The sequence below is a fragment of the Callithrix jacchus genome, chromosome 9 (genome assembly GCF_049354715.1).
Source record: "Callithrix jacchus isolate 240 chromosome 9, calJac240_pri, whole genome shotgun sequence".
Lineage (NCBI taxonomy): Eukaryota > Metazoa > Chordata > Mammalia > Primates > Cebidae > Callithrix > Callithrix jacchus.
In genome coordinates, this window is record NC_133510.1 from 11,564,628 (window position 1) to 11,591,040 (window position 26,413).

General features: G+C 45.1%; 1 protein-coding gene across 5 annotated transcripts in view; it reads right to left on the reverse strand.

Annotated features, from left to right (window-relative positions):
- The window catches only part of ETV6 (ETS variant transcription factor 6), a 257,591-nt gene that overhangs the window by 168,222 nt on the left and 62,956 nt on the right, over nucleotides 1–26,413 (reverse strand). For 2 of the 5 annotated variants that reach the window (XM_017975823.4, XM_078338299.1), the window contains exon 2: nucleotides 15,181–15,399. The exons of the other annotated variants lie outside the window; for them this stretch is intronic. The gene's annotated coding sequence lies outside the window, so the exon portion shown is untranslated. The remainder of the gene's footprint in view (nucleotides 1–15,180; nucleotides 15,400–26,413) is intronic. 5 annotated transcript variants of the gene reach the window in all.

The following is a 26,413-nucleotide window of genomic DNA, read 5'->3' on the forward strand; positions in this document are numbered from 1 at the left end:
TTCATCTATAAAATGGAGTAATGGCGACACCAGCCCTACGGCTTAAGATTCTGAGGATTAAGGGAGATTTTAGCATAGTGCCTGGAGCATAGAGAGCTTCCTAAACACCAATGACCAAAGCCCCAGTACCAGCACTGTGGTAAATCTTAAGGGCATAGCTATGTACAGACATACAGATGTGGCCACTTCTTCTTTTTCTATTTTTTTTAGCTTGTCTCAGTCCCCAGGTAGCTGAGACCACAGGTGAGCACCACCACACACAGCTAATTTTTGTATTTTTTTGTAAGGACGGGGTTTCGCCATGTTGCCCAGGCTGGTCTCAAACTCCTGAGCTCAAGCAATCCACCCATCAAGCAAGCCTCCCAAAGTGCTGGGATTACAGGCATGAGCCACTGCGTCCAGCCCAGAAGTGGTCCTGTCTGAGGTGGCTCAGCAGCTCCACCTGTGCTAGGCTCAAGCTATCACATAATTACATATATGATAAAAGATACAACGCACACGTACGACTATTACCTACTACACAGTTTATATGACTTTCAAGCACCTCTGCAACCTGTCTTGTTTTTTAAGCAGGGAGGAAACAGAATGAAAATGGGAAAACAGAATCCAAAGATCCAATTCCTATAAAGATGCTGCAGAAGAGGCAGCCACTGCCAGGTCTGCGTCTCCTGCCACAGTCAGATGATCCATGTACCTAGATTAGATAAACACCCCAGGAGAAGTAACTCAAGGTAATTTCTGTGACACCACGACCCACGTTTTCTCAAGGGAACAACATGTATTTGCTTCTTTTGATTAACACGTTAGCGACTACAACTAAAACATCAAGTGGTCTGCTGAGCAGAGGTTTTCCTGCTGGTTTTACAAAATCAGTACAGAGGGCCATCTGTCAGCTTCAGTTTCACCTGGCTTTACAAGTCAACTCTCCAGTATTGTTAAACAGGGTCTGTGGGTATGTGTATTGGTAGCCGTACGGAAATGGAATTGCTCTAATACTAAACACATTTCATTCCCTGCATTGAGGTTACTGGATCTTTGCTAAAGATCCTTTTTCCCACTTATTTCCATAAATATTCAGGGGAAGCATGGCTTCGTATGAGTTGTCAGAATGAGAGCCGGCTGTGATTACTCATTCAGCACCCACTCACTGTGCACTTACTCTCCTTTACCTGCAACTGACACCTGTTCCGTAACCTCTGGAATTGAACAGAGGAGAAAGGATGAAAACAGGATGATACGTCAGAAAATACGGTGCCGGGGCTTGAAAGGCTAAGGAGAAATGAAGTGGTTAATATTTACATGCTGAGTACCTTCCATGTGCCAGACACTTAACATACCGTATGTTTCTGTTTCATCAGTGGAGAAACAGAGTCCGGGAGAGGTTAAAGAACAGGCTTCCCAGTGTCCAGTGGTGCTAGAATTTGAAGCAAAGTACGTCAGATGCTAAAGTCATGATCTTTCTACACTTTCACCCCAAAATGAGGAGTAAGAATGAAAGCGGCGCTGTGGACCTGAGGAAGATAATAGAACATTTACTAGAAAGATTTTTTTTTTAACTTCCACATTTAAGATGATGATTACAGAGCTGGAATTGGGCAATTTAAATAAAAGAGAGGATCTTCTGACATCCAGGTCACATACTGAGGCTCGGTGACAGGGTACTTTCAGAGCAATGGTTGTTCTAAGTCCTCTAAAGGCAGGAGGAGGACGGGGTGTCTGTGTGTTGGATGTGGCCAGGCTGGAGCACGGAGGCAGCCCCCAACCCTGATGAAGCAGCACATTCAAATGACACGGTACGCGATCGCAGAAAAGATGGGGTGGAATACAGTGGGGGGAAACGCCCCAAGTATGTGAAAAGGTTTGTACTTGAAGGACAACGTCCTTCTGTGAGTAGAGCTTACTAAAGAAGATGTATCCATTTTCTTTTTGACCTCTCCTGCTTTCTACTTCCAGCTTCTTTCCTTGCGGTAAGTTTGGGCAGGAAGGGGCCTTAGAAATGCAGACCAGGATCCTCATTTTTCAGATGAAAAACCTGAGATCAACAGAAATATCTGAGATCACACTTCTTGTTTCGGAAATCAGGTAGTAGTTATCAGTTCTTGTTTTCGTTTTTCACCATACAGAGCAATAAAGGGGAAAGGGGTAGACAAAAAAAAAAAACCAAGAAACCAGAAATGTTCCTCTGCAGAGACATCTCTACTATCTCCAGCTGCACTTGTTCCGTGGCTGGGTGCTCAGTGTCGTCTTCGACCAGGGCATGTTAAAGATTTGCACCGAGTCATGCACACACTGCTGTCTGGGTCCGTTCTAAGGTAGTCGGCTAGATTTAAGGTAAGGACTGCGCGGGGAACATCTTCCCTTTACGCAGAGCTACCTGAACTGGGCGCCTTTTTGGGTGACCAATCACGCTGGTCTGTCCGGGACTGAAAAGGTTCCTGGGACGTGAGATTTTCAGGGAAAATCCCTGAAAACTGTGAAAGTCCCAGGGAAACTGGGGACAAGCTGGTGACCCCACTGCCTTCAGGAGGGTCACATTCTCAACTGACCTAATACACCCAGACAGACAAAATGCATTTAGCTGGAAGTTTTAGCTAGTAGAATACCAGCTAAATGGTAGTTAACATTTTAATTTTTTAAGAAAAGAAGCAAGATGAAAATTAATGACTAAAAAAGGGTTTGAGCCCTTGGGGAGGAAGGTGTTCTCAATGTAGGAAGTGTTAAGTTCATGAAAGAAACAGTATGGGAAGGCGGTGGGGCTTCTCCAGCCCTAACAAGCATGGCTAAACCTGTAAACGCTTCCTGTTCCGTCCCATGTTTTTCTGAAATTCGCTTTTCCTTAAAGGCCAAGAAGACAGAAAAAAAATTATTCTCTGTCTTCTCTTCTTAAGAATAACAGTGAGAAATTTCAAACCTCCAAAGACTTCTAAAAGTTTAATAAGCTCTTGCTTTTATATATAAATATCATGGGGAAACAAACAACACTGACTTTTCTCCGTAAGCATCCTACATTCTTACTACAAGGAATTTTGAGTACGGAGAAAACCATGATTGGAAAAGACAAACGCTTGCACTTTAGTAGCACTGACTTACTCAGCCACCTCGCTGTATGTTCAATACAGACATTTTTGCTTTCACTAAATACTGTGTTAGGTGCTGACGATACAACACTGAAGAAGGAGGACATACTTATATTTCATATATCACAGCATCCTAAAGACCAAAAACTGCCCTTCTAGACTTACTCATGTCTCCTCACTGCAGTGGAGAGAGAGCCCTAATAGAAAAGCTCACACTTAAAATCATTTCTCCCCAGCAGCACTTCCCATTCACAAAGAGCAGTGCTACAAAACGCAGCCTCACCTTCACCTTTTCTGGGTCACCAAATACACTGGAGGGGCTCGGCCTAGAATCGAGTAGAGGGGATACGAAGCCGAGGGGGTTACACTGGGGAGCATGCCACTGGGTCCCTACTCACAGAAACAGCTGGAAGCCACCTGTACACACATTTGGGAAACATGTGTCTCTGGTCTCCTGGAGGCATAACTTGAACATTATAATATTTTAGGGAAGGGGAAACGCAGCCCACCGAGGGGCCTTGGGCCGTGGCAAAGTCTTCCGTTCCTCTACTTCTGCTCTAAAGGGTGGATTGCTGTACTCTTTGGAGCAAAAGAGGAAAATCAAATCCAGCTCAGAAGTCCGCCCACATTCTGCGGTGGAGAGTGTTGCCAATACCATTCTCTGCACCTGTAAGATGAGGTCGCAGGTTTGCAGAGCAGGGACAACTGTCAGATGTCCGCCCTGCAACATGGCTCCCTCAGCAGACAGTCCACAGTCACGGACCGAGGTTCTCTCCTGGGCTACACTGGATGTCCTGTCCTTGGAACTCCGCATCCTGCGTTTGCACAGGCTTCCTTGGAGCTCTCCGGGGCCTTGGTGACTTGTACCTTTGGGCACACTACAATTGGCTTCTTTGAGCTTGGCAACCTCAGACCAGCAGCCTCATTGGACTTCTGTTTGTACAGGACTTGTCAAGCAGGTTATGCTGCTTTTCTGCCACCATTCTTTCCGGACACCTCTAAAATGTGAAGATACCAGGAAATAAGAGAGGGATAGGCTTTTCTCACCACAATCCCAGAGGCCTGCAAAGGCTGCCTAGACCAGGGGCTCTGCTGAAGGCCTGCTGCTGGTCTTTTAAATGGTGAGGTGTGTTTTTTAAGGACAGTGGAGGAAGAGCTGTCAAAAGTAAGGTTAGAGTCAAATGCGCTGTGTCTCTCTCATTACTACTGGCCTCTTTCCAGAGGGAGTAAAGTGCACCCCTTAAAGCAAGGCCTCTGGCTGCATCCATAATTTTCGCTTGCACAGAAAAATCCCCCGGTAACGCATAGATGCTCATGAACTCCCCTTTCTATTTTGCAGACCTAGAAAACGTGGTAGAAATAAATTAATGTCTTTGTGAATCAGCAAAAAAGACCTAGGAATAAAACCCAGGACAGCTGGTCTACCTGCTTCTACCTGTGCATTCAGCACACCACGGGGAAAATAGTTATTTTTTCACTACAGAAGAGATGACCTTCTACTTCTGACATGTAAGATAGCTTTTTTTTTTTTTTAAAGATACCAGTTGTTTTGTTGAGAGAACAATCAATAAAATAGTAATGCAGGGTACAGTTTTATCCAGAGGTCAAGATAGCATCTAACCAAGGTCAAGACTGTATTGAATCAAGAGTTCAAAGGTCACTGTCTTCCCCACAGTGTGAGTCAGTCAAACTGAGATTGCTTCAAGGTTAAGGAAGGAATCATCCAATTGCCAGCAGTCATACCCAACAGTACAGGGAAACTGGCTGTTCCTGTCAACATCTCCTTTCCATTAATCATAACGTAGTTGACCTAGGGAGCAACGCTCTCAGATTCTGGGAGAGTCCATGTGTGAGACGTGAAGGCACATCTACCACACAGCAGCCCACTTCCGGGCCTGATCCCCGATGGCTGCCGGGCAGCCCTGAGGGCCTTCAAAAAGATTCTTCAGTTAAAGGCACAAAGCCTTTGAACAGGGCTTCCATCCCAGCGCTCCCACCTAGAGGAGACTACTCAGGAGTTGAGATAAAATCCTGAAAACATGGGCAAAGTTCAACCGACAGCTGCCCCTTCTAAGCCACAAACTGGCACACCTGGCCACTTGGCAACGGTTCCTTCCTTTAGCAGATCTTACCTGCCCGAGCAGGAAATGGTGATAAGGCTCAAGCTAATCCATGTTGACTGTCACGCTTTCTCACACTTGAGCAGAGCCCAATTTAGAATTAGCCGTAAACTGTTGCTTCAGTTCAATATGTCACCGAGCCATCAAAAATAACAAAGAATGTGTGTCAAAGTGTTTTGTAAGCTATAAAGCCCAACCTACAATAGTATATATTATTATTTTGATATTAAATAATGCTAAAGAACTGTAAATACACATTGAGAACTATGGAACAGCCATGGGGGTACATGGCTAAAGACTTGACGTCAGATACAGGTGACTGAAAACTATGTAAAAAGGCTCGATTTTTTCTTTTTTTTTAATATTTTTAGGTGGTTCAAATATTTAATGAACAACAAAGTCTAAATGGTTTCCTTTAATTATAGATGTCTACCATCCAATTCAGTAGTGAAGCTCATGTCACAAATCTTAACTTGAAGGGGATTTTTAAGGTAGATTTCCTCAAGGCCAGCCTTGCCTCCTCTATAACTGCAAGGTAAATGGACCTAATTTTTTTTTTTTTTGAGACAGAGTTTCGCTCTTGTTACCCAGGCTGGAGTGCAATGGCGCGATCCCGGCTCACAACCTCCGCCTCCCGGGTTCAGGCAATTCTCCTGCCTCAGCCTCCTGAGTAGCTGGGATTACAGGCACATGCCACCATGCCCAGCTAAGTTTTTGTATTTTTAGTAGAGACGGGATTTCACCATGTTGACCAGGATGGTCTCGATCTCTTGACCTCGTGATCCACCCACCTCGGCCTCCCAAAGTGCTTGGATTACAGGCTTGAGCCACCGCGCCCGGCCGACCTAAGTTTTTTTTAAGGCATAGACAAGCAGTCCCCAACCTTTATGGCAGTAGGGACTGGTTTTGCGGAAGACAATCTTTCCACGGACTGGGGGCAGGGGGAAGGTTTAGGATGATTCAAGAGCATGGCATTTATATTAGATTCTTGTAAGGATCATATGACTTAGACCCCTCATATGTGCAATTCACAATAGGGTTCCTGCTCCTACGAGAATGTCATGCTGCCGCAGATCTGACAGGAGGTGGAGTTCAGGGGGTCATGCTTGCTTGCCGCCACTCACCTCCTGCTGTGCGGCCCAGTTCCTAACAGGCCATGGACAGTGCTGGTCCATGGTCTGGGGGCTGGGGACCCCTGGGATAGACTGTTCTCACGGGAGGTATGAAAGTACTTGTCACGGCATAATCTACCCCTAATTTGCTGCTCTGTGCTGAATAAACAGCCAGCTTGAAGGAGCAGTAGACAGGTGACAGAAGCCTTGACCTAAGGCCCACAAACTGAAGCCCAGCAAGTGTTATAGGAAGGGGAAGCTGGGGAGTGGTGGCTCATGCCTACAATCCCATACTTTGGGAGGCCAAGGCAGGCAGATTACTTGAGTTCAGGAGTTCGAGGCCAGCCTGGCCAACATGGTAAAACCCCCATCTCTACTAAAATTATAAAAATTAGCCATGGGTGGTGGTGTGTGTAATCCTAGCTACTTGGGAAGCTGAGGTAAGAGAATCATTTGAACCCAGGAGGTGGTGGGTGCAGTGAGCCAAGATCGCACCACTGCACTCCAGCCTGGGCAACGAAGTGAGACTCTGTCTCAAAAACAAAAAAAAAAGAGGAGCCATTTTCTCCCACAGGGGCCTCCTCCCATGGAATCACCGGAGGGGCACACACCTATGGGTCACCAAGTCCTTAGGCCTCTTCCCCACCTGTCACGCAGCCCGTACAGTCACTTTCATGACCATGTACATCACAGGCCCATTCCCTTCACACTTTTCATCGAGCCTCTGAACTAGAAAACCAGCTCCAAAAAGGCTAAAGGCTCTGTTTTCTCAGGTCTTATTTCTTCTCTTCTGAGTCTTTTTTAAAGATGATTATGCCCCTCAAGTGACTTCACAGTGACACCAATGAGGGAGATGAGGAACAAAGCAATGCACAATGATGGAAGGGAACAGATACCACAAAGAGAGCAGAAAGCTCCCTGGCACGCTGCCACCAGGAGCAAGAGGACCCTCAAGGATGGTGTTTACACCACAGTGCCTACACAACAAAAGCTGGGTCTGTGAGGTATGCGGTTGGCTTGCGCCAGCCTGCGGGATGCCTGGGATGTCTGCATTATGTAAGGTTCCTCCTGTACTGTGCTCTCTTCTGGGAGCCAGACAAACTCCCCATTCAATGGCTTGCAATCCAGGGTGGTTGTTTATAGATCTGCAAGAGCAGGCGACCTCCTCAGAGCTAAAAGGCAAGTCCTCTGCATGCTGGTGTTCCAGCTGCGGTTCACCTAACCCCACAATACAGACAATGTCTCCTCCCTAACATTAGAGCCACTGTACCCTTTCTCTGAACCGCTGCAGACTCAGATTCAAATCCTGGCTGTGTGATTTGCACAAGTGACTTGGTCCCAAACTTCGGTTTTCTCACCTGTCAACTGGAGATAAAGACACCTATCTTGAAAGGCTGCGCAGATGAAATGAAGTTGTATGTGTGTATCCATGGCTCCCTAGCGTTAAGTACTCGTATCTCAATCCTGAAATAATCTGTATTTTTCTTCTTTAAAGACAGGGTCTGGCTCTGTCACCCAGGATGGAGTACGGAGGGTGTGATCATGGCTCACTGCAGCCTTGAACTCCTGGGCTCAAGCAATCCTCCCACCTCAGCCTGCCAAGTAGCTGGGACTCTAGGTGTGCCACCACAACTGGCTAATTGTTTTTTCTAGATTTGGGGTTTCACTATGTTGCGAGGCTGGTCTTGAATTCCTAGGCACAAGCAATCCTGCTTTGCCCTACCAAAGTGTTACAATAACAGGTGTGAGCTACTGTGCCCAGCCCTGTCCCTGTACTTTTAAGTTATTCGTGTATTTATAGTGTCTCCCCACGTAGACTATGAAGGAATCCTGCCATTTCATTTTTACTATCTACTGTATGAGCTAAGTGCATAGTGGGTTCACAAAATTATCTGTGGCATGGGCTACTGAATGAGTAGATCATTTCCCCACGTCCAAGAATATCTGGTACTGTTTCCTGAGGAAATGACCCATGGGTTCTGAAGACAGTTGGTGTCCCCTTTTCCTTCAGCTCTTTACACTACGTCTTCCAAACATACCCCTTGCCATTTCAAATGCCCTTAAGAATTCTCATGAGCCAAGTTATCCATTCATTTGCTCATTTCTTGAGTGTATTTCTCCAGTACATAAACATTTTTTTAGTACATATTATCTGACAAATATAAGAGGCACTGTGGATACACAGCTGGATGTAGAAATGGCTACGACACAATTCTTGCCTACCCTTGAAGAAACTGGAGGAAGTTAACTGTCTTAGTAATGTTGTATTGCCAGGAAGGAATATCTGAGGCTGGGGAATTTACAAAGAAAAGAGGTTCATCTGGCTTACAGTTCTACAGGCTCTAAAGGAAGCATGGCCCTGGCATCCGCTTGTGGTGAGGGTCTCAGGCTGCTTCCACTCACGGCAGAAAGTGAGGGGAGCCAGCGTGTGCAGAGATCACGTGGCAAGAGAAGAAGCAAGGTAGGGTGAGGTACCAGGCTCTTTTTAGAAATGAGCTCCTGTGAGAACCAACTCATCACTCACCCCACTGCAGGGAGGACAGTACTCTACTCAAGAGGGCTCCACCTCCATGAGCCACACACCTCTCATTAGGCCCCACCTCCAACACTGGGGATCAAATCTCAGCATGAGGTTTGGGGAGAGAAACATCCAAACTACACTAGAAATAACACAGGAGCAGCAACACTCGAAATAATACAGATGAGCGTGTATGTAAATCCTATGGGAAAGGAAGAAGCCATAATTCAGCCCCAGAACAGGATTCTGAAATTTTTAAAATATACATTGCCTTTGAGATAGATCTTCAATGCACTTAACTTTGTTGAAACATCAGGCAAAAAGGCAACTCCAACCTGGTCTGCTACAAAACAGGTCGACATTTATTAAAGCAAAGAACATTCCGAGAAACCTCAGGACTGCCAGGTCTTTGTCAGTGGCTTTTCTCTCATTTTGAGCCATGCACACTGCACAATAAAATAATTTTCTTACAACTAAAATTTGGAATTCTGACCATTCGCAGACATATTCACAACATGACATGTAAGTACTTAGCACTAGACTAGAAGTTGAGCAGAAAAACAAAAGCTAAAAAGAAAGAGGAGTCTTAAGAGCTCCCTGCAGATTCCTCTCAGGGAACAGGTTCTGGAGAAAAGACGTGCCGCAACCCGAGGTGAAGCTGATGGGGAAATGCGCAGGGAAGTGGGACGGCTGTAGGTTCACGATCAAAGAAACAGACACTCATCAAACTACAGACTTCCCAAATGCAAATTTGGGGAAGCCCAGGGCAGGAGGATAAGACCTACGTGTACGGACACTGGATAGCCACAACCGACACTCTGTTGTGATCTCTTCAGGGTCTGCCCTACAATTTCATGTTAATACAGAACACCCAGTCCAGAGAGATTTGGGAAACCTACAAGGGTCTCGTGCATGGACCACACGGTCAGAAAAGCCTCTTATCTAGAGACAGAGGTACTACAAATATCGTAAACAATTTTCTCAAGTTAACACTTTATTCCTACTTCTCTAAGGCTTGTTATTTTTCAGTCCCCCACTCCCCTCCACTCTTTATTCTTGTCACCAACTCAACCCTCTTCTGATACACAGAGCAGAAATACAGGCTTCCTGAAGACGAGGCCTTATTTGTCTTTGTATCCTATCCCCCTTTCCTGCTAGTCTAGCTGAGGAACCGGCACTCAGCAGACCCTCAATCAAAGTTCATTCAATATTCAGCCACAGGGCAAGCAAAGAGAAACACTGAGGAAATGGACCCTGGAGAATCACATGGCTTACAGATTCTCCCCTAACTATCAAGTCTCCTGGTGCTGACAGACACAGACCCACTCCACGTGATCGGCTCAAAATACTAAAGATCCACGAACATGCCTTGCAGCTTCCTCCCAAACTATACCCCTTTCTCTGAGACCTGCGTGCCAAGAAGGCAGCGCATGGAAACCTTAAACCTTGCTGTGAGCCCTGGCCACATCAATGGTGCAAAAGTAGCCCCTGTCATGACCTGTCAAGGGGAAACCTGAGCTGCAAGAGTAACCGGAGACTCAGGCAGCTGACCTGCTTACCATCCTTTAGTAGAGAGTTTAAACCAACTGTAACTGGGCAGTACTTGACAACCAACTTCCCTAACGAGACCAAGAGTTAGGAGAGCTAACATACAGCACGCTCAGGTCAGGGGCTGGGGAAGGCGTGTGCCGCTATTGCACTGGGTCGGAGAACACAGAGTGGCTTTGAAGGCCCTGTTCTCCCTCTGGGCACCCTTGGGAGTGCAGGTTCCACCCTCCCAGACCAAGGCTCTTATACACTTCCTGGGGACTCTCAAGGACACCTGGCCTTGTCCCCGGGAATACTTGTTTTAAAGATTTTGATGGGTGGTCCAGGTAGAAGCTAGTGAAATAAAAGCTTTCCCAATGATTGGTGATGCCACCTTGTTGTGCTGTGTGCATCCCTGCAGTTGGGGAAAGGAAGGGGCAGAGGTCAAACTTACCCATGGGTTGGTCAAGGAGAAGCCGGGATAGGACAAAGAAGGGAGCCCTGATGGATAAACCCTGTTTGATTGGTAAGGATAACCGGAGTCAAGTAATTAATGTTCACCAAACTCCTACTGTGTGCCAGGTACCACACTGGAATACAAAGGTAAGAACAAGTGAACAGCCCTGAAAAACCTCATAAAGGTCACACTTTATAACCAATGTACATTTTCTTTTTCATTTAGAATGTTATTAATTTTGTCCCAACACAGCTTCTGAAGAGCAAGAAAGAATGGAAGGGAGAGAAGGAATAATTGAGAGAAAGTGAAAGAAGTCAGGCAGGACATGGGAAAGGACGGAGGGAGAGTTGCGGGCATTAAATGTGAGCATCCTTGCAAAGGATGAGTCAATCTCTGGCCCACAGTAAGTGCTCAAAAAATGTTAGTCATTATATTCATTGTTAGAGAGCCTCTAATTGTGTCACCCTAACCGCAATGCACACTTGCCATACAGCAGGCAGTATTCTAAGGGCTTATCACACTGTAATTCTTTCAGCACTCACAACCCTGTGAGATATTACAAATGAGAAAACTGGTGTACGACGAGATTCTGTAAACTGTAAACTACCCAGTCACATAACTGCCAAGTCAGAGAGCTGAGACTCAAGCCCAGACAGTCTGACTTCAGAGCTCCGCTTCTCACTGATTTCACCTGTGGTTCTTAAAGTGTGGTCTCTGGAACCGGGACCCTCTCAGATTTGCAAATTCTTTGTCCCACCCCAGTCCTACCGAATCAGAAACTCAGAGAAGGGCCCAGCAACTGTTTCTAAAAGACCTTGAGGTGATTCTGAGGAACAGCAGGGTTTGAGCACCATTACATTAATAACTTACAATGGCTAAGTTAAGGCAGACAAGAAAACACCACTTCCTCCCCAGAACTGGCCTCACCTGGCAATGAGCAAAGGTCCAAATATTTGGGTTGTCCATTTCTCTAAGTCTAGGGCCTGGCCTACAACTGGGGCTTGGGTGAGCAACTTCAATTCGCTTAATTTTCAGAGGAATCAATGTGGCTTCTCTGACTTTATTCTTTGACATAGAAAGGTTAGAAGAGGCCTTGAATATTCTTAGAATGGTTTAACTCCTTCATGACATCTGAACACGAGTTAGCAGATTTAATAGGCTGCACTGTCCCAAAATATCCAACATTAGATTAAAAATCAAACTTAAAAGAAAGCTCTGGCTTCCAATGTGTTAATTTAACTTCCAACAATGCCTAGGAGGTAAATTTGTCGGTACCTTTTGCTGGACTTAATTCAGTTATTCAAAGCGATTACCCAGTTGGTGGATTATCTGAGCCTCCTGCTTCTCCTCCCTGGAGCTGCTCGCCTTTTGGCCATTTCACTGTTCATTAGCACCTCGACTGAGGATAAAAGGTGAGGAAACTCAAACCAGTCGATTTTTCTCCTTGTTAGCAGTTCTGATAAAGACTTGGTGGGAGAAGAATTATTACTGGCTAAAACAAGACACAGGGATTATCTATGTCTTCAATTTTCCATGCTCTCCCAGCCCCTAATTATCAAATACAGTCAAGTCAGCCTAACTTTATAGTGACAGCCCAGTCTGCAAGGGAACAGAAGCATAATGTTAAAATTCTAGAATTTCCATAGAGGTAACCTAAGATACCTAAAAGGCCAGGGTGATGGACAACTTTGATCACAGGTGAAAAGGCTCAAAAGTGATCCCACAGCATTTTAACAGCTGACTTTTCCCACCACTCCAACTTTCTATGACCTAACTGAATATGTACATATTAATTTTTACTCTCATAAGAAAACTAGTGTTCATTAGGCACCTATTATATGCTAGGCTGCCAGACCTTCTGCTGGATATCTTAGAAATAGTATTTTGCTTAATTCTAGCACAATTGGGGAAATTTTTCTTTTCCGGCTTTTATTTTAGACATAGGGTTTACGTGTGCAGGTTTGTTACATGGGTATCTTACATCCAGGTAGTGAGCACAGTACCCAAAAGGTGGTTTCTGCCTCATCACCCCGCCTTCCTCCTCCCTCTCGCAGTCTACAGCGTCTATTGCTCCCATGTTTATGTTCATGCGTGCTCGACGTGTGCCCATTTATCAGTGAGAACATGCAGTATCTGGCTTTCTGTTCCTGCATTCATTTGCTTGGATTATGGTTTCCAGCTCTTCCAGTATGGTTACCCATGTTGCTGTAAAGGACATGATTTCATTCCTTTTTATGGCTGCATAGTATTCCATGGTGTGTATGTACCCAATTAAAACAAATCCAATCCACTGTTGATGGGCACCTCAGTTGATTTCATGTCTTTGATTCTGTGAACAGCACGGCAGTGAACATTCAAGTGTATGTGTCTTTTTGGTATAATGATCTATTTTTCCTCTATTTACTGGATATACACCCGGTAATGGGATTGCCGGATTGAATGGTAGCTCTGTTTTAAGTTGAGAAATCTCCGAACTTCTTTCTACGATGACTGGACTAAGTTACATTTCTGCCAATAGTGTGTAAGTGTCCCCTTTTCTTCACAGCCTCACCAGCATGTTGTTTTTTGACTTTTTGATAAGAGCCACTCTGACTGGTGTGAGAAAGTACGTTGCTGTGGCTTTGATTTGCATTTTCTGATGGTTAGTGATGATGAGCATTTTTTCCTATGTTTATTGGCTGCTTGTATGTCTTCTTTTAAGAGGTATCTGTTCATGCCCTTTGCTTGTTTTTTTTAATAGTTTGTTTTTTGGTTTTTGTTTTTTTTTTCGCCTGTTAAGTTCCTTATAGATTCTGGATATTAGACCTTTGTTGGATGAATAGTTGCAAATATTTTCTCCCATTCTGTAAGTTGCTGTTTGTCGATAGTTTCTTTTGCTGCGCAGAAGCTCTTTAGTTTCACTAGTTCCCACCTGTCGATTTTTTGTTTTTGTTGCAATTGCTTTTGGGGGCTTAGCCAAAAATTCTTTGCCACGGCTAATGTCAGGAAGGGTGTTTCCTATGTTTTCTTCTAGGATTTTTATAGTTTGAGGCCTTAGATTTTGACTTAATCCATCTTGAGTTAATTTTCTTATATGGTGAAAGGTAAGAATCCAGTTTTGTTCTACCGCATATGGCTAGCCAACTATCCCAGCACCATTTATGAATATGGAGTCCTTTACCCCATTGCTTGTTTTTGTTGGCCTTGAGTAAGAAGTATTTATCCTGATTTTACAGACAGGGAAACTGAGGCTAGAGGAATTTAAATCTGAATTCATCAATGTCAGAGCTAAGAGCTCAACACAGAGTTGCCTTTGCCTCTCCCTAAAAACTATGCTGTTTCCACCATACAACGCAGCCTCAATGGTTTCTTACTTCCATCCAGAACTGTCTTTGACAGGACTCTCAAGGCTTATTAGGGAAATGACTGTGCTGACGACTCTTTGTGACTTTTAAAGATTAAGGCTGTGCCTGAACATGCTAATAGCATCCTCAGAAGCCCCTCAGAAGACATCTCGTATCTTCCGATATCAACTCCTTCCCCTTCTGTAATCACTGATACCAATAACCCACAGCTTCTCATCCTTTGCCAAATCTGTATGAATGGCCACCAGTCCTGTTTACAGCTTCTGATTTGTGGGAGACCAGGCATTTCCTGCATGGTGGGAGCCTGAGGCCACAGTGGGAGAGGGGGTGGTAAAAGATGCCTTTCCTTCCCGGATGACTCAGAGCCAATGATTGTGCCAGAGCCCGGAGAGCAGAAGCCCGTGCCCTTGGCATCACCACAGGACCGCTTCCTATCTCAGTGAGGGAAATGGCCAAAAGAGCCAGTGTGAGGGAAGAGGAAGGAAGGAGGCAGAGGCTCTGTTAACAGTCCTCATCCCTGCCTTCCACTCCCGCTTCTTTCCTGCCCCTTGCGCTAGACCCGCCCCCCTTGCTGGATTTTAATATATGGACTTGCCTCTCTCAGACTCAAGCCTGGCTCTGCCCTAGCGCCCCCCAAAGAAGCCACAACCCATCAAGTTCCTCCCCGGGAGAGACAACATGGCCTCTGGTCTTGGCCAGAGATAAATGCATCTTCCTTCAGAGCCCTGTGAAATTACAAACTGGTTCACTTTATTACTTATCAGCCAGTCCTTCCTGGCCAACCCTGCTGAGTGAAAGACAGGCTCGTGTGACTGCATCTCAGTGCAGGAAGATGCCACAGGAGCTTGTCCTTCAGGGAAGAAAATCTCCTGATGTCTACACAGAGTGCCCACTGTGTCTACTGCATGCCAGATCTAAAAGATCAAGATCTTTCGTGGATCTACACTTGTTGGTATTTTTAATATGCATGATATTGCACAAAGAGACTGTAAGATAACTTGGGGCAAGGGCCATATTTCCTTTACCAAAGGACATCAATATGATGCTAGATTTCCAGGCAGTGCCTCCTGACTTGAGATGCAGGCCTCCTGCGTGGAGCAAATGGATTCCAGACTCCAGTCTATGGCTCCCCGTGGCTCAGGCTTCAGCTTCCCTCTCCCCAGCGGCCTCACTAACAGGGTGGCAGCTTAGCCCGTCCATGGGCAGCTTCAGCAGCTTTGATTCGATCTGGTCTGCTTCCAGTCCTGGAGATGCCAGAGAAATCACACTGATTACCCTAACAGACTGGATGAAACACTAAACACATACATTCTGCACAGCCTCAACAACTTCAGGAAAGAGAGAGAACCCAGACTCCGGGTAAGGCTGTCTGAACACCTCCTTCTCAATCACAGATCAGGGATCTGCCATCAGCCCTCACGGTGACTGGTCTGCAAGTCTGGCAGCACTAAACCAACTCCTGCTTATTCTAAAATACACTATTGAGCACCGGGGTCTGGCCTCGTGAGTGTGCGACCTGTGACCTGATCAGTCACACAGGGACCCTGTGCTTGTCTGAGAATTTTTTTGAGACAAGGTCTCACTCTGTCACCCTGGCTGCCTCCTGGGCTTAAGCAATCCTCCCATCTCAGCTTCTCAAGTAATTAGGACTACATGCACATACCACAGCCCCAGCTAATTTTTTTAATTTTTTTTTTTTTTATTTATTGTTTTTCGAGACAGAGTTTCCCTCTTGTTACCCAGGCTGGAGTGCAATGGCGTGATCTCGGCTCACCGCAACCTCCGCCTCCTGAGTTCAAGCGATTCTCCTGCCTCAGCCTCCCAAGTAGATGGGACTACAGGCGTGCGCCACTATGCCCAGCTAAATTTTTAGTAGAGACAGGGTTTCATCATGTTGCCCAGGCTTGTCTCAAACTCCTGAGCTCAAGCAATCCGCCTGCCGCGGCCTCCCAAAGTGCTGGGATTACAGGAGTGTGCCACCGCACCTGGCCAACATGGGTTTGTTTTAATGTTCTGCTGTGGTTATCTTGAAATTCTTCGTAATTTTTGAACAAGGGGCCCTATATCTACATTCTGCACCAGGTCCCACCAGTTACAGAGCCAGTCCTGCCGAACACTAACTCCATTCAGTGACTTCAAGACATCCTGTAACTCTGGGCCAAAAGAAGTGGGGTGTGGTCAGGCAGGGGACAAGGCTTTGGGCTGAGGCGTGGGGGCTGCTTAGCACAGGGGAGCTCAGGGTTCCTGGAATGCTGAAAGGGACCAGCATGGACCATGGAACGGGGAAGGGGCTCTCAAATGCACACAAAAAATACTGCCCGCTTTGGATCACCAGTTTTTAGAATTTTCAGGAACTTCCCAAATCTACTTCAAATTTTTATTACGGGCCTTCTCTCTCTTTCTGCTTTACACAAAATCTGACTTGCCCCCCATGTTTCGTAGAAGGTTGTTTTAAAAGGTGGCATTCTATTTGTCTATTCTTTTCAGCTCAAAAGAAATGTGCGTGAACTCCACTTCCAGGCTGTTAATTCTGTCGAAAGTCCAGGCCCACTCAGCTAGAGAATGGGTTGCTGCAGCAAGTAGCTGGAGGTCAGATACCACTCATCAGGCCAAGGGGGAGGGACAATCAGGGGACACTCACAGTGTAGAGTCTTTCTGGGTACAAAGTTCTCAATGATCATCAACAACAGCAAACTATAGGAAAAATGTCCCACGGTGTATTTCCTAAGAAATGGCCTTGGGAAAGCAGTCTCAAGCTTTTTCAAAACGAGTCACATGAAAGACGTTGCTTCTTTGAATGCTTCAGTAACTGTCTTGTGATCACTTGCAGGCACACGAGATCAAACCTTTTATTAACTGTTCTCAGACATGACGGCTAGAGATGGACGGATGTTCCTTACTCACACACACACATGTGAATGCACACACGCATACACATACCTGTACACAAGTCCCGCAGCGTTACTGCATTACACTATGGGGAAAAGCAGTGGCCAAAAAGACATTTATTTCTTTATTTAGGATAAATAAATACTCCACAGCACCCCTGCTTGTTACTCCAGTCTTGTCTTCATCCCTGTGCACAGCCTGTCCTCCAGAACCATGAAATGAGCAGGAAGCAGGGATGTTTTATGAGCTCTGTGTCACTTAGCGCCACCTGTGCATCCTAATAGGCGATGAAATAAGGGAGCCGCAGCAATTGCCATTGAGGCTGCAAATGTGGCACCCTCGACTCCAGGTTTGTCTACTCTTGGGAAGGAAGAGCTGGTTGCCTGCTTTTTGCAAAAGGAAGAAAATGGAACTCAGCAGATGCTGTTGTATTTGGAGTGGCAGAGGAACATGAACATATACGATGCAGGAAGGGATAGGACATGGGCAAAATAAAGCTCTCCCTGAGGCTCAGGGGAAGCCTCTATCTGTGTGCACGGACGGCCTGAAGCACCTCAGCATCCCTTGCTGAAATACGTGCTTGGATCAGCGCTTGCTGGTTACCATGCTGTGCTCTGACCCTTGGAATCAAAATCTACCTAATGATTTTAGATATAAGAGATAAGGAGTCTTTGCCTGCTTAGAAGACTGGGAGAAGTGGCTGAGCAGTTTGTGGACTGTGTACAACTGCTTCAAGGCCACAACGGTGGTCTTGGCACTGGATAACATGAACATGGAGGTGAACCACACAGATGTGGGATGCAATAAGCACAACCTACTACAGCATCTCAGATGACTATTTCGCTCAGCATGTGAAAGAAAAATCACATAATTTTAGAGCTGCAAGGGAAAAGAAGGATGCTCTTGTTTGGGTCCCCTATTTCGGAGACAGAGAAATGCAGATGTCTAAGGCAGTCCAGCTGCAGCTCTGGAGAATGAGTCTTCCGAAGCGTCCTCGGAGCACTGCTAGAACAGAGGACAAAAGAATGGAACTAGTCCTGCTCTGCCCACATCACCAATTTCAGCCAAAAGTGAACCAACTTCCACCAAATACCACTACGAATGCCAGTGCAGAAACTGAAGCAGGATGATGGATCCTACTGGTTCAGGTCAACTCACCTGGGAGGCATAAATCACTCCCAGTTCACCAGATCACAGCCCTGATCGTCACATATTTGGTTCCGAATGATCTTAAACACAAGGGTAAGAAGCAAGATGTTGCTTTCTTCAACTTTTCAGTATCAGATCCAGAGTTCTCAGCAAGTTCTCTTTCACCCAGATTGCAAGCTTAACATCATCAGGTCAAAGACACTTCTTCCCTCGGCTCTCCTATTTATGTGAAAAAAGAATTGCTAAATACTGATTGATTATTATAAGAAACCTGATGGAAATCCTTTGATTTGGGTTAGTTTTCCTTTATCCCCTCAATTTAGCTATTTTAAGGAACGCAAAGCCTTTACATGCAAAGGTCACATTGTGAAACTGTGACCAACGTAACGGAGAGAAATCGGCTGTCATAAATCCTCAATTTACGATTATCAAAGAAAACAAAACTGCCTCCAGACACAAGGAAAACAATGCGTGACCTCTAGAAGTCCGACTCTTCATCAGCAGCACCAGGGAGTACTGAACAGGAAGGTAGCAGGGCAGAGCAGTAAACGGCACAGCGCAGCTGGGACACACCTGGGTTGGATCCCAGCTGTACCACTCACTAGCTGCATAACCTTAGGTGAGTTACCGCCTTGAGTTCTGGGTTTTCTCATCTCTAAAATAAAACATAACATCCTTATTTCATAAGGATTGAAGGTGATAATGAGTATTTAAACCACCTGGCACTCAGCGTCTATCTAGCAATGGTGACTTCAAGCTCCATTGCTGGTTCTGATGATCATTTCATACCTTGGCTTCCTTCTCTTCATCTTCAAAGCAAAGTGCTCAAAATAAATAATCACTAGGGTCCATCTCCACTCAAAGCTCTAAGAAAAGCTCTAAGAAAAAATTTACCAACCAAATGGAGAGCAAAAATAATAAATAAATAAACAAAAAGCAGGAGTTGCAATTCTCACATTTGATAAAATAGATTTCAAAGCAACAAAGATACAGTGATAAAAGGATCAATGCAACAATAAGAGATCTTAAAACCCAGATACATAAGACCCATAACGAGATTTAGACTCAACGAGACAGAAAATTAATAAGGATATCCAGGACTTCAACTCAGATCCAGAACAAGTAAACTCAATAAGTATTTATAGAGTTCTCCATTTTAAATACACAAAATATTGATCGGCCATTATTAATACCCATTTTTAGAATGAAGCAATATTCCTGTTCTCTCTCCCTCTTTTTCCTCTTTCTTCCTCTCCTTCTCTCCTTTTGTTACTTTTCAACATCCTAGTTCCTCACCTCTACCAAAAAAAAAAAAAGAAAAGAATGTTCAACTCTTCACTAATCCAGTCTATCTGAAAGCCAGTGAAAGAGAAACAGCCTGTATTTCCGTAATACCACACAGTTTTCAGAGTATATGCTCAAAAACTATCGAATTTGATGTCATCCCAAAAATTCTTGCTCATTTGGGTTAAATAAAAAAGATATAGTTTTCTACATTTGAAAAACCTCAAGGCTATCTCCACGTTTTGGATCTTACTGCCCCTGCCACGGCTTTGTCATATAACTTGGGTATTATCTTTAATCATCTCAAAACTGGGTGTGATGGGTTCACGGTTTCCCTTCTGCAATCCACCTTCCATGGCTGTCAGTCATCTCCCCAAAACACAGAACTCACCATACTTCAACCCTTTCACTGCCTTCTGTCTTTGTGATTTCCAAAGCTCACAAGCATGCCTCCTCCTCACCTTGTGTTCCAGCCACTCACGTACCCAGCTCACATGCCTTTGCCCTTCTTACCAGGAGGCTTCTCCCACCCCTCAATCTGAAATAAGTCACTTACTCTAGACCTTCCACACCACCTAGTCTAGTTGTCTGTGGCGTACTGTAAGTATCTTACATCACTGACCTTTTTTTTTTTTTTTTGCCCCAAGGTATGATTACTTACCTAAAAGTCTGTCTCTACAGCCGGACTATAAGTTGTGCCTTTTCCATCTTTGGTTCTCAGCCTCTTGAGCCTGCCTGTGTCAAGCCACGCATGTAGTTAGGTAGTTTATGAAGTCTTACGGATTTATTGACTTAATTGGTTTCAGCAGGCCCCTAATCAAATACATGCAAGAAGAGAAGAAGCCGGACTGCGCAGTTAGGCAATTCATTACCACAATATGTCTGATGAGTAGCTATCACTTTGTAAAGTATAGAGAACAGGAGGCAAGCCCGTGAGATGCAGGACAGGAGGCCGGTTGAGTTTTGATTGGGAGCAAAGAGCAAGAGAGAACAGTTCTGTATGTACCCAGGAAATGTGGGGAGGCCTAATTGTGTTTTCTGTCTTCCGTTGCCTGTCTTTCATTGTCCTCTTTCCATTATTACCTCCTTCTTCCTCTCATCTCCCATGTTAATTCCTCCAGAACACATTTCATGAGTGCTTATGACATGCTTAGTACTGTTCTGACACTAAGCATACAGCAGCGAGCAAAATGAAGCCCCTAGCTCACATTCTAGTGCGGTGCATCTCAAGCTCTAGTGTCGTATGCATCATCTGTGGGTCTTGCCAAAGAGGCCCACAGATGGACTCAGCTTTCAAATAAGCTCCAAGGTGATGCTGATGCTACCGGTCTACATCCTCTGGGAAGTAAGGTTCTAGACTAGAACACTGGCTCTCAGCCTTGGTTGCACATAGGAATCTAGTGCCTGAGTCTCTTCCCTAACATTATTGAATTGAATTGTTCTAGACACAGGAGAGGAGTTTTTAAAAAAAACTCCCAGGGTGATTCTAATCAACATCCCAGATTGAGAACCACTGTACTAGTGGGAGGATGTGGACAGAAATAATTATATATCCCAGATAATGACTACGAAGAAAAACAAAACAAGGCAAGTGCCACAGAACATGAGAGCATATATTATTTTCTATAAGGTGGTCGGAGAAAGCGCCATTGAGTAGAAGACATTTGAACAGATACCTAAAAGAAGATTTTTTTTTAAAAAGTCGTGCAGTCACCTGAGCTCCATGTAGAGGAAACAGCACATGCGAAGGTGCTGGGGGAGAAGTATGCTTGACATGTTTGAGAAATAACAAAAGGGAATTATAGCAAAGGAGGAATAGCAAAAGAACATTCGCTGTGAGACTTCATGGAAACAGTGGTCTACGATCACAGTAGAACAAGTAATCTAATCTTAACGGAAAGTCTAGACATACAAAGGCCAAAGGAGAGTTCAATTTAGATTTAAATCTAAAATGGTAATTACCAAACATTTGAAAGCAAGCGCAATGTACGTGTATGGGCAGAATAACTGTATCAGATAAATATCATTATTCTCACTTTAGAGGACAGATATCATTATCCTCATTTTACAGAAAGTGATGGAAGGCTGACCGAGGCACGCTGACGTGCCCGTGATCACACAAGAGCCAATTCCATCCTGACCGGCTTCGGGATTTGTTCTCTTTCCAGTTTAAACCCATCATCCACCTGGTCGTTCCCCCTTCTCACTTCACACGTGGCTCCCATCTTAGGCAGCTGATGGGAGATGGAGGGCAGATGCCAGAGGTTGAAAGAAAAGGACAGAAGTGAGGGGACAGAAGAGAAGTAAAGGAGGCAGAGAAAAGGCTCAAGCATGAAGAACAGTGGCCTCCTCCATGGATGCCTACAGCTCCTGACTGTTCACACCTGATGCTCACAAACTCCCGAGAGAGGGGGATGATCAATTTCAGGTGTCAACTTGGCTGATATTTGAGGCCATGGCACCGATATTTGCCTGAACACCATGAAGATACTGTTTAGATGAGGTGGACATTTAAGTCAGTAGACTCTGAGTGAAGCAGATGGCCCTCCATAACATGGGTGGGCCTCAATCAATCAGTTGAAGGCCATAAGAGAAAAAATGGGGGTTCCCCCAAGGAAGAGGAAGTTCAGCCCCCTGACTACAACAGCAACTCTTCCCAGGGTCCCCAGGCTGCCATCCCACATACATACCTATCTATTGATATCAATAGCGATGTGGATCTCCCATTGGTTCTGTTTCTCTGGAGAACCCTGATGAACACAGATGAGCACGACCTGTAATACCATCCCGATCTATGACGAGATGATAGGTCTCTGAGAAGTTTTCCCAGGTCACATGTCTAAGAAGTGATTGGATTGAGACTGGCAACCAGGTCCTTTCTTCCACGCAGGACCTCTGTTAGAACTGCCATTTCATCCTAGGTCTCAGACCAGATTAAAATACTAAAAATCTAACCACACATGAAATGTTTGTAATTGCACTTTGATCCCTTAAAACGGATTAGATGGATGAACTGGGGACTAAGGCAAAGGCAAATTAAAGGAACGTACTTCGCTTTGTCTCCACTGGATGAGATGATTGTCTTTTTGATCTCTGAGATTGCTAAAAGGTAAGACAGGGGGTGAACGGGAGCATGTTTACCAGGGTTCAAACGTCCACCTGAGGATTAAACAGAACGCTTTGTTTTCGTGAGGCTTCCTTGTTAGACTTAGAAAATAATGATGGGAAACTAACACAATCGCAGATGCCAGGTTAGAATTTTAGGACTAAAAAACACAGAAAAAAAGGCTGGAGTTTGCTGGAGGCTTGACAAAACAGGAGACAGAAAGTGGAAAAAAATAGAGAAAAGTGATTCAGTGATGCGGTCCCACCCACGGTGGGGAGGCTGGGAAATACCATACAATTCTTCCTCCGAAATGTTGATCAAAATACTTTCTGGTTCAAAAATAATGATGTTGAAGAAAGCCAGGAAATGACGTGCAAATCATGACTTCAGACGAATATTCCTCTCGATCTTATTCATTTTACAGGCATTAGAAATGTGTCCCTAACAGGACCCAGGGGCCACTGTTCCCTTGTTTAACTGACATGGGAAAATGCTTTAAGGATAAAAATGCTTAGAAAACACAGGAGCACAGCATCGATCTCCCACAGAAAACAATGGCACACAATGTTCTCTTTCTTGCAAAGAAGGAATTTCAGGATGAGAAGCAATATAAACCGGTGTCTATGTGACGGTGCAGGAGAGAAGGAACCAGGACACATGAAGAAAAAGGAAGGGAAATGTTCCAAAAACAAAAGTTTCCACACTTCAATGGGAGAACTTCTATTCCCTCCACAAATGAAATACAGAAAACTAACCTCACAGGCAAAGAAACGCCTAGAACTCTAACTGTGTGATGGTCTTCTCAGTGCATTGCCATTACTAAACAACTGAGACTCCATCTCAACAGGCAGGGAAAGAGTTAAAAACAGTGCCGAAACAAACCTAATGGGCTGAAAACCTGCAGAAATACGGCTGGGAAAAGAAAATGAGAAAGGAGAGGGAAAAACCTAATGCCAGACTCAATTCTCTCAGGACACCCAGAGCTCGTAAAGAATGGGCAAAGACCTTCCATGCTATTTGCCCAACTCAATCGATTTGTGGTGGTCAAACTAAAGACTGCTATGATTATTTAGCATTTGCTATGGTCCTGCGAGAGGTAGGAGTGCTAAATATTTACCAAGTCTAGCTGAGGCCTCTGACCCTCCAAGCTAAGGCTTCCTCACCTGAGGCCTAGTCTCCGCTTGGTCTCAATGGGCTGTCCTGCAGCCTCCAAGATCTGCTAAACACAAAGTATGGGGCTACTTCCTTGACCTGACCAGAGAGGAGACGCATGACCCCACACAGCCACTAACCATCATGTCCTCATGTTACATAAAGTGATCAGAGGCTCACTGAGGCATGTTCACTTGCCCGTGATCACAGAAGAGCTAGACCGACTCCTAGAGGTGCCCTACAGGACTTCTTGGGCTCAGGGACTGTGACCACCAGCAGGCTTCTGTCAAAGAACCAGAGCTTTCTAGGGAGAGTAATAATTTCCTATCAACAACCTCATTAGTCTGAATCAGCCCCCAAAATGCCCTAGCTATAAACTAGCAGAGCGCAGGGCCCCAAGACAGCAGGCACACCGTAATGTAATACGGTAATGTATTACATTGTAATACGAGCAGCAGCTTCTGTCTGTGGAGCGCTTTCCAGTTCATAATGTGTTTCAGAAGCATCAGAAGCAGGGCTCTGAAGTTGGACTACTAGCATTCAAATCCCATTTCCATGACTTTCTTGCCCTTTTCTCACTGCAAAATGAACATAATGATAGTAGTTACCACCTGGGATTGTTGTGAAAATACCACAGAATAAACAGGCAAAGCATTTAAATCAGTATCTGGTACGTGGTGACACATAATAAATACAGACTGACATCTCCCCTCAACTCTGGGGCACAGGAGGAGACAGGAACTCCAACTCAACAAACGCCCTTCCTTGTAACAGGCAGAATTAGGACTCCACACAGAAGGCGGGGGAAAGCACAGACATGAGCGTGCATGTGTGCTGGGGAGGGATGGGTGTGTGTGCTGGGGAGGGAGTAAGGGTCTCTGAATGACCAGAGAAAGCCACGGAGCTTTGGGAGGGGACAGAACACTTAAAAAAAAAGAAAAGAATACTCCAAAAAGAGCTAGCTTTGCTTTTACAGAAAATCAAGGTTTCTTTTCCATGGTGTAGGCCAGAATCATCCAAATGCCTCTCTGGTATGCGCCTCATATACTGCTGACCTCCTGATGTGAGAATACTCTGCAAATAGATTCTGCAGTGCTACCTGCATGGCATGTGGAGCGGTGTGATACGCTGTATTAGTCAGGGCTCTCCAGAGAAACTGAACCAACAGGGTGGTGTGTGTATACATAAATACATACACACAAAGGTATTTATTTTAAGGAACTGGCTTATGTGCTTACGGAGACAGACAAGCCCAAAACCTGCAAGACATGCCAGCAGGCTGGAGACCCGGGGAAGAGCCGATGCTGTGGTATAAGTCTGAAAGCCGTGTGCTGTGGCATTCCCTCTTCGGTTCTATTCAGGCCTTCAACTGATTGGGTGAGGCCCACCCACATTATGGAGTGCCATGTGCTTTACTCAGAGTCCACTGATTTCAATGTTAGTCTCATCCACAAATAACTTCACAGAAACATCCAGAAGAATGTCTGACTGCACATATGGGCACCGTGGCCCATCCAAGTTGACACATAAAATTAACCATCACTTGTGCCCTAGGTGTTTTGCGTTCAGAGATCCTACATCACAGTTATGAGATTTCCATGCAGGACATAAGATTTAGCCAGGTGCAGTGGTGCGCACCTATCTTCTCAGCTATTGGGAGGTTAACGGGGGGAGGATCATTTGAGCTCAGGAGATCGGGACCAGCCTGGGCAACATGGTGAGACCCCATCTCTAAAGAAAAGAAAACATCAAATGAGTTATACCAAGACTTTCAAAAAAGAAAAGGAATACAATCTGCAACATTTAAGACAGTGGCTAACTGGGGTAGGAAGACCAGGGGTAGAATGAGAAAGGAGGTAGAAGAATAGAGGTAGGGTAACAACATCAGTCACGTTCTTGTTCTTACGTTGGGTGGTGGGTTCATAGGTGCTGACTGTATCATCACGCTTTGTAACTCACATAGCTTCTTGTGTATATATCAAGTGTTATATATAGAATATAATGGGGGGAAGGAATCAAGCTTTCAGGCCGTGCATGTCCATCATCTCAATGCAGCCTCCCCTGACCACTCCTGAACAGACATTTCTCTTTCTCTGATCAACTCTGAATTCCATTCACGAGCTGATATTGCTAGAGAACTTTTCCTGTGCTTAGGCCTTGCCTTTTCAAACAGATTTGAAGTCCCTTAAAATTCTGGGACAGTTTCTGTACACATCTTTCTACTCTCCCACAGGCTCTTGAGTGACTGAATAACTCAATACATTCTCATTGATTGCTAAAAAGCAAGATGAGTGGGGTAAGAATAACAAAAATGAACTAGCAGAAAAGCAGGGTGGCTTGAGTGGCACTGGATTTCAGCTTTCTGAAAGTCATTAACAGCTCTAAAAGTTGGCTTGAGAGGTCAGAAGCAGGCAGGGTCACGTATACGATTCCTGAATGTGCCTAGAATGAAACAATGTCTACCCCCCATGGGACTGTCCTGCAAGGGGTACCTGTGTTAACACAGCGAGGCTTGTAGAAGGGGATATACACAAGACAGGTGGGAGTCTGGGCCATCGATGATGTCCGGACTGCAAGAAACCAGTGGAAAAATCCCTCCCAGGGAGGTGGCACTTCAGCTTCAAGTCTCCTTAAGAAAACGCAGTTACGGCACCATGACCCTTCTTGCTAAGCCCCCA